Source organism: Hylobates moloch, unplaced genomic scaffold, assembly GCF_009828535.3.
Source record: "Hylobates moloch isolate HMO894 unplaced genomic scaffold, HMol_V3 SCAFFOLD_8, whole genome shotgun sequence".
Lineage (NCBI taxonomy): Eukaryota > Metazoa > Chordata > Mammalia > Primates > Hylobatidae > Hylobates > Hylobates moloch.
The window spans coordinates 24,672,772-24,681,764 of NW_026652283.1; the positions used below are offsets into that span (position 1 = coordinate 24,672,772).

The 8,993-nt window shown below is 43.1% G+C and overlaps 1 long non-coding RNA gene across 1 annotated transcript; it reads left to right on the forward strand.

Annotated features, from left to right (window-relative positions):
* Positions 1-3,569: 3,569 nt before the first annotated feature.
* Positions 3,570-7,895, forward strand: LOC131384036 (uncharacterized). The gene is made up of 3 exons (XR_009214520.1): positions 3,570-3,751; positions 3,876-3,973; positions 7,404-7,895. It is a non-coding gene; the product is annotated as an uncharacterized LOC131384036 (long non-coding RNA).
* The last annotated feature ends 1,098 nt before the right edge of the window (positions 7,896-8,993 follow it).

Consider the following 8,993-nt stretch of genomic DNA (forward strand, 5'->3'; position numbering starts at 1 on the left):
AACAGCCAACAGGTATATGAAAAGGCACTCAACATCACTGATCAGCAGGGAAATGCAAATCAAAGCCACAATGAGATACCACCTCACACCTGTTAGGTTACACCTGCTATTGTCAAAAAGATAAGAGATAGCAAGTGTTGGCAAGGGTCTGGAGAAAAGGGAACCTTTGTATACTGTTGGTGGGAATGTAAATCAGTACAGCTATTGTGGAAAACAGTGTAGAGGTTTCTCAAAACATTAAAACTATCATACAACCCAGCAGTCCCTGTGCTGAATAGATACCCAAAGGAAATGGAATCAACATCTTGTAGAGGTATCTGCACTCCATGTTCATTGAAGAATTATTCACAATAGCCAAGATACAACCTCAGTGACCATTAATGGATGGATGAATAAAGAAATTGTATATGTATATATATAATATATATATACACACACACACATACACATCTATACACATTATTCAGCCTTAAAAAAGGAGATACTGCCATTTGTGACAACATGGATAACCCTGGAGAATATTATGCTAAGTGAAATAAGCCAGACCCAGAAAAAAAATACTGCATGGTCTCACTTATATGTGGAATTTTTAAGTCAAATACATAGGAACAGAGAGTAGAACAGTGGTTACCAGGGCTGAAGGGGCGGGAGGATAGGGAGCCATAGGGCAAAGGGTACGAACTTGCAGTTATGTAGGATGAGTAAGTCTAGAGATATAATGCACTGCAGGAGGACTGTAGTTAATAATATTGTATTACACATTGAAAATTTGCTAAGGGGGTAGGTTTTAGTTGATCTTACCACACACACACACACACACACACACACACACACAAAGGTAACTCTGGAAGGTGATATATATGTTAATTTGCTTACCTATAAGTAATACTTGCGCTATGTATATCGAAACATCATGTTTCACACCTTAAATATATACACTTTTTTTTTTAGAGAAAGAAGAAATTATCAAGACAAGTCACTTATGGTGTATTATGATGGTTAAATAAGAACAAATTGGTTCCCATTAAACAGGTTTCCAAGAACTTGCCTGGACTTCCATTGGAAGCTCCATTTACCACATGGCAGAAGCAAACCCTCTAGGAGTATTTGGTTAGAGAGGACCCTATAAAGAGTTTATCCACTATGTTTTCTCCAAATCTTCTACATTTATTTGGTGTCAGAGGTCCTGGCAAGAGAGATAAGGTCATATAGCAGTAGCAATATAGCAATTCGAGTGGTTTACTTAAGAGTCAAATTGGAGAATCTGGTGATATTCAATAAGAAAAAAGGATTTATTTTGCTTTTGAGACGTGTATTAGTCTGCTTTGACACTGCTATAAAGATACTGTCTGAGACTGAGTAATTTATAAACAAAAGAGATTTAATTGACACAGTTCCACATGGCTGGTGGGGCCTGAGAAAACTTACATCATGGCAAAAGGCATAGGGGAAGTAGGCACTTTCTTCACAAGGAGGCAGGAGAGACAGAGAGTAAAGGGAGAAGTGCTACTTTTAAGTCATCAGATCTCATAACAACTCCTTCACTATCACAAGAACATCATGCGGAAACTGACCCCATGATCCAGCCACCTCCCACCAGTGCCTCCCTTGATCCATGGGGATTACAATTTGAGATGAGATTTGGGTGGGGACACAGAGCCAAACCATATTATTCCACCCTTGGCCCCCCCCAAATCTCATGTCTTTTTCACATTTCAAAACCAATCATGCCTCCCCAACAGTCCCCAAAGTCTTAACTCATTCCAGCGTTAACTCAAAAGTCCAAGTCTAAAGTCTCATCTGAGACAAGGCAAGTCCCTTCTGCCTATGAGCCTGTAACATGAAAAACAAGTTTGATACTTCCAAGATACAGTGGGAGTACAGGCATTGGGTAAATGTTCCTATCCCAAATGGGAGAAGTTGGCCAAAGCAAAGGGGCCAGAGGCCCCATGCAAGTCCAAAACCCAGCAGGGCACTCATTAAATCTTAAAGCTCCAAAATAATCTTCTTTGACTCCATGTCTTACTTCCAGGGCATGCTGATGCAAGGAGTAATCTCCCAAGGCCTTGGGGAGCTCCACCCCGTGGTTCTGCAGGGTACAGCCTTCACAGCTACTTTCATGTTTTGGTGTTGAGTGCCTGCAACTTTTCCAAGCACACAGTGCAAGCTGTTGGTGTATCTACCATCCTGGGGGCTGGAGGACAGTGGCCCTTTTCTCACAGCTCCACTAGGCAGTGCCCCAGTGGGGACTCTGAGAGAGCTCCAACCACACATTTCCCCGCTGCATTGCCTAGAAGAGGTTCTCCATGAGGGCTCTGCTCCTGCAACAGACTTCTGCTTGGACATCCAGGCCTTTTCATACATCCTCTGAAATCTAGGCAGAGGCTCCCAAAGCTCAATTCTTGTCTTCTGTGCACCCACAGGCCCAACACCACATGGAAGCCACCAAGGCTTGGGGCTTACACCCTTTGAAGCTACAGCCTGAGCTGTACCTTGGCCCCTTTTAGCCGCGACTGGAGCTGCACTGGCTGCGATGCAAGGCACCAAGCCCTGGGGCTGCACAGAGTAGCCAGGTCCTGGGCCTGGCCCACAAAACTATTTTTCCCTCCTAGGCCTCCAGGCCTGTGATGGGAGGGGCTGCCATGAAGATCTCTGACATGGCCTGGAGACATTTTCCCCATTCTCTTGGCTATTAACATTTGGCTTCTTGTTACTTATGCAAATTTCTGCAGATTAAATTCCTCCCAGAAAATTGGTTTTTCTTTTCTACCACATGGTCATGCTACAAATTTTCCTTTATGCTCTGCTTCCCTTTTAAAAATAAGTTCCAATTTGAAACCATCTCTTTGTGAACGCATAGGAAAAGCCAGGTTACCTCTTAGAAATTTCTTCTAAGCAGATATCCTAAATTATGTTTTTTTAAGTTCAAAGTTCTGCAGATCTCTAGGGCAGGGGCAAAATGCCACCAGTGTCTTTGCTAAAGCATAGCATATGTGACCTTTACTCCAGTTTCCAATAAATTCCTCATCTCCATCTGAGACCACCTCAGCCTAGATTTCATTGTCCATATCCCTAGCAGCATTTTGGTCAAAACCGTTCAAAAAGTTTCTAGGAAGTTCCAAAGTCTCCCACATCTTCCTGTCTTCTGAGCCCTCCAAACTGTTCTGCTCATTACCCAGCTCCAAAGTTGCTTCCACATTTTCAGGTTATCTTTATAGCAGTGCCCCACTCCCAGTACCAATTCTCTGCATTAGTCCATTTTCACACTGTTATAAAGATACTACCTGATGCTGGGAAAACTGGCTAGCCATATGTAGAAAGGTAATCGGAAAGATTCAATCTGCTCTAGTGGGGAAATATCCGGCATAGCCTAGTTCTGATTCTAGCTCTGCCATCTACTCATAGTGTAATTTGGGAAAGGCCATGTAACTGCTCTCATTTTCTGCTTCCTTATCTGTAAATGGAAGAAGCCCTCTGTCTTCATCAACTGTAAATGGAAGAAGACTTCCTCTGCCCTCATCAACTCTGAAATTCTACCACTTCATGATATCTTTAGTGGACATGGGATCTACTAGGAAAGAAGATATTTACAAGATGAGTAAAGTTTTACACTTGTCCTGTTGAGATGCTGGTGGGATCTGCATTGAGATCTCCAGAAAGGGTTTGAATTTGCATGTCTGAAGTTTGACAAAGAAGCAAAGCTGAAGACGGACATATAGAAATTATCTGCACGGAGACAATAGTTGAAAATGTAGGAGAACTCCCCCGACCCCACCAACACCATCCCAAATGCATACAAATATATATATATTCTTTATTTTTAAAATTTTATTGATTGATTTATTTTGAGACAGAGTTTCACTCTTGTTGCCCAGGATGGAGTGCATTGGTATGATCTCAGCTCACTGCAACCTCCGCCTCCCAGGTTCAAGCAATTCTCCTGCACTGGCCTCCTGGGCAGCTAGGATTACAGGTATAAGCCACCACGCCCAGCTAATCTTGTATTTTTTTTATTTTTATTTTTTTTGAGATGGAGTCTCGCTCTGTCACCAGGCTGGAGTGCAGTGGCGCGGTCTCGGCTCACTGCAACCTCTGCTTCCCGAGTTCAAGCAATTCTCCTGCCTCAGCCTCCTGAGTAGCTGGGATTACAGGTGTGTGCCACCACGCCCAGCTAATTTTTGTATTTTTAGTAGACATGGGGTTTCACCATGTTGGTCAGGCTGGTCTCGATCTCGTGACCTCGTGCTCCGCCTGCCTCGGCCTCCAAAAGTGCTGAGATTACAGGTGCGAGCCACTGCGCCCAGTCACCAAATACATACGAATATATTTAAAAATGAAGATGAGGTAAACTTTCTCAGAGAGAAATCTAAGTATTTATTACCCAGGATGGTCATAGGACCAGAAGCCTTGGTGTCGCCTGGGGGTTGGTTGGAAATGTAGAGCCTCAGGCCCCACTTACTGAGCTAGAATATATATTTTAGTGAGATTCCATGTTACTTACATGCACATTCAAGTTGCAGAAGTGCTGGTGTCATCCAAGAAGAGGGCCAAGGACAGGAGCATCTACAGTTATGTAGATGGGACATCTACAATTATGACATCCACAGGCAGAAGAGGCCAGAGAAGGAGACCAGGAGGAATTAGAAGCTAAAAGCACAGGGAGAAGAGTTAGTGTCTTCATCTGTTTGGACTGCTATAACAAAAATGCCATTAATCGGGTGGCTTATAAACAACTGAAATTTATTTCTCACAGTTCTGGAGGCTGGGAAATTCAAGATCAAGGTGCCAGCAGATTTGGTGTCTGGTGACGGCCCATTCATCTTAGACGTCACCTTCTTGCTGTGGCCTCACATGATGAAAGGGGCAAACAAGCTCCCTTGGGCCACCCCCCATGACATAACCACCTCCCAAAAGACCTCCCCTCCTAACACTATCACCTACGGGGCTAGGATTTCAACAGATGAATTTTGGGTGACACAGACATTCAGACCATAGCAGTCACTATCTAACAACAGGTGGATCGGACATTTGTCTAAACTGAATTGTACTTCAGTAACAGATCATATGAGGACAAATTTAACCAATGTCTTTTTTAGTTTTTAGTTTCTTTTGTTTTGGCAACTCTAGATTTTCTAGAGACTATCAACATTACCTTTCTTTGCTCTCCAGCCCCCATGCCCAGAAAGGAAAGAAGATTATTAGGGAGTCAAGTATCTGGGCTCTTCTTACCTCTTAGGGTAGTAAATTGCTTTTTGTATGCGGATGGTTTTGAGTAAGTGAAGATAATTTTGAGATAGGAGTAGAATGCCCTGCAGACAATGCTTGTGTTTTAAAGATAATAAGCCAACACAATGAACTGAATAAGCTGCATTGGACCTGAGGAGTGAGGTTGAATAGGGAAGTAAGACACCACCTGGAGACAGTATTGCTCAAGACTGAAAGTGGATGAGGGTTGCAAAGCTGTTTGCACAGTGCTTCTGAAGCATCATGGCAGCCTGGGGGAGTTTCCCATGCTGAGCTTGCCTGGAGTATGTGTGTGTATGCATGCATGTGTATGTGCATTCGTTTGTGTGTGAAGGAAGGGGAGCAGAGCTGCTGGCTTAGTCAGCTACCTTTGAATGCTTCTCCCTCAACAGGGACTGAGAACCAGACCCCTTGCCTTTTTCCCTGAATTATATTAGCTCAGGGGTTCTTATGCCATCCAAAGATAAGGACATAAGAAGAATAGGGAAAGTGCCAAAAATTAACTGATATTGTATTTAATTAAGAAAAAAATAAATATAATATTTATAATATTTAACTTTGAGTGTTGTGGAGAGATATATGCCTGTTTCATTTAGCTTCTGGCATACCCTCTATTGCCAGAGTTGCTTCATTTCCGATAGATTTGTATAGGAAGTAGTTTCCAATAGGTTGACTTCACGTTTGTTTAAACTCCCCATTTCCTGACTCTATCAGGCACTTTAAGAGAAAGCAAATAGTAAATTAGAAAGTAGAAAGGAGTCTGGAGGCCCAGCCGTTCCAAATCATCTTTATTCCATAATAGCCATCGAACACTGGGCAAAGCGTTGAGTCTCTCTGGGCCTTAGTTCCCACTTTTGTAAAATAAAGAGCTAAGGTGAGCTCGTTTCTGTCTTTTCCAGCGCTAGCGCTCCACAATTCTCTGATATGTATTAAGGACAATGAACACAGAAAGGTTTGAAAATCATGCAGATGAAGAACAGAAATCACAAACATGGCTGCAACTTAAACTTGTCAGTCAATTCAATCTCTTCAAAGTTTTTCACTAAGCATTGTCCACAGTATGGGCAGCCAGGGAAACAGAGAACAATGAAGAGGTAACAGATGGAAGAAGGTCAATAACTCCGAACACAGCTGCCTAGTGTGGGGATCCAGTGTCCCCACTGTGTGGCTGGACTGGCCTCCTTCCCACAGGCCTCTCTCATGGTGGCAGGGTGCTCTTGCACATCAGGCTGCCTGTTGCTTTTAAGGACTGATCCCACATGGAGAGGCCTCTGTGTCTCCAATCCTCAGCCTGCCCCTACTGGTTTTAGCTAAAAAGTCTTACCTGGGCTGGATACGGTGGCTCACACCTGTAATCCCAGCACTTTGGGAGGCCAAGGCAGGTGGATCACGAGGTCAAGCAATCGAGATCATCCTGGCCAACATGGTAAAACCCCGTCTCTACTAAAAATACAAAAATTAGCCAGGTGTGGTGGCGGGCACCTGTAGTCCCAGCTACTCAAGAGGCTGAGGCAGGAGAATCACTTGAACGGGGGAGGTGGAGGTTGCAGTGAGCTGAGATTGCGCCACTGCACTCCAGCCTGGCGACAGAGCAAGACTCCATCTTAAAAAAAAAAAAAAACAAAAAAAAGTCTTACCTAACAACCTCCCTTCCCTTCCCACCAGATTAGGTTCACCTATTAAATGCTAATAGCATTCTTTGCTTTCTGTCACACAGTTATGTAATTATACAGTGATTTTTCTGGTTGTTTGATACCTCTCTGTAAGCAGCACAAGGGCAGGGACCATGTTTGTTTTGTTCACCGCTCAATTCCTAGAACCTATTACAGGCCCTGGCATATAATATGCCTTCAGCAAATTTGAATTCAATGAAAAGGTGAATGTATGAGTCCCATCTTGCATATAAGAAGACAAAAACTCTTTGCCTAAGTCAAATTACTCACAAGTGAGACAACAGAAACACGAATCTGTTCTCACTGGCTCCACAGCCTATCTATTCTCCATTCCTGGTGGCCTCCTCTTCTGTCTCCTAGACTTCGGTCTCCTGGCAATAGCACTGGTGCTAGGCGAGGCTGAGAGGGAGAAGCAGGAATAGAGACAAGGACACATTGATGTGACCTGGTCCCTTCTAACATGTCCTTCTTCTGTTTGTTCGCCAGGGCTTAGTATACTCTTCATGAGTATGCACTCGGACCTACTTGGAAGAAGACTGCCTATTTGCAGAAGGTCTTAACATACGGCTCCGTGGCCTTTTCCCCATGTGGGGAATGAGGTACTGAAGCATTCAGAACTATGACTTCTCACCTGTTATCTACCTTCATGCATACCGTGGATTCCAGCGCATGAACACTCACGCTGGAGATATATGGTATGTGTATTTCTCCAGTGGACTCAATTCAGAATCACCTCTCATTCCTAAGGCAGCAATTCCATCTCTGTCCCAGATACTTGGGCCATGTAACCTGTGGCCAGCCTTTGATCCGCCCATGTGAAGCTGCAGGTCCATTTCCAAAGCCCAGGAGTCCTTTGCCTCCATTTCCTCTCTCTTGCCTGGAGCTACATTCCTCAACATGCACACTCTATCTGCTGCATCTGCTTACCTCCCTCTCTCTTCCATGGCCACAGCTCCTTCTTATTTAATTTTTTTTCAAAAGTCCATAAAGCATAATATCTCTCATTTAAGATAAACAGAATAAAGACATTTTTTTGTCCAAACAAAAATTAGCTTAGCTGCCTTTCGTCACCTTACAATGTCATCAAAGCAAATTCTCAAAGATTGAGTGGCTCAAAGTACTTCGTAATGATTCTTTTCCTGATTTGTTCTGTTCATCGTAACTCAGAGAAAATGCATTCCCAATAGCCTTTCCTCAACCTCCATTTACCATTTATTTAGAAAAAGCTTAACATTCTCTAAACCAGCTTGCAGTGCAGAGACTGTAGAAAGAGCTGGAAAGTTTGCCTGTGTGGAGAAAATCTTTCCTTCTGCTCAAACTGCCATAGCATTCTCCAGTTTTCTAACAGAGCAGGATTAAAGATGGTCTCTCCCAGGATTACACACTGCACCGCCATGTGGGCTCTCCTCACCGCCTAGTCATCCTATGCCCTCTGCAGGAGGACTCCGATTTGGCTCTGCTGTATTGAGAGCTCCCTGAAGTTACGCTCTTTCAATCTTTACGAAATCAGAACCTGATCTTGTGACACTGTTAATATTACCTGTCATTAGCCCCAAAATTCCCATCTGTTTAAAGTTTAGGATTTGTTTTCATGCCACTAACTGTCACTAAAAAAAGTCTATCTCTACTAAGAAACTCTGATGCTTGGGAGACTGTCAAATTTGGGGGGGAAGTTCTGATAGGAATATTAATATTCTGATTTTAATTTACTTTAAGAAAAATTATTGGTATATATAATTAGTTACCTTCTTGTTTTTCTTTTGTTCTAGATCTTCATCCCAAGTCTGTATTTTTATTTGATCCTCCATATTGAAAAGCAAACATTTGGAGCAGGCTAGATGAAAGCATAGAAAGAGCTGTGGGGAAAATAAACCAGACTGTAGGTCCAATTTTCTGCTACTTACTGTAGCTATTTACTGCAGCAGAAAATTAGGCCTACAACCTGGTTTATTTTCCCCCCAGCTCTCTGTTTTCAGCTAGCCTGCTCATGAGATGATTTTTCAAGGCCACACAGTAAGTAGCAGAAAATTAGCATGATCTGTAAAATAAAGAGGCTGGCCATGATGATACCTAAAA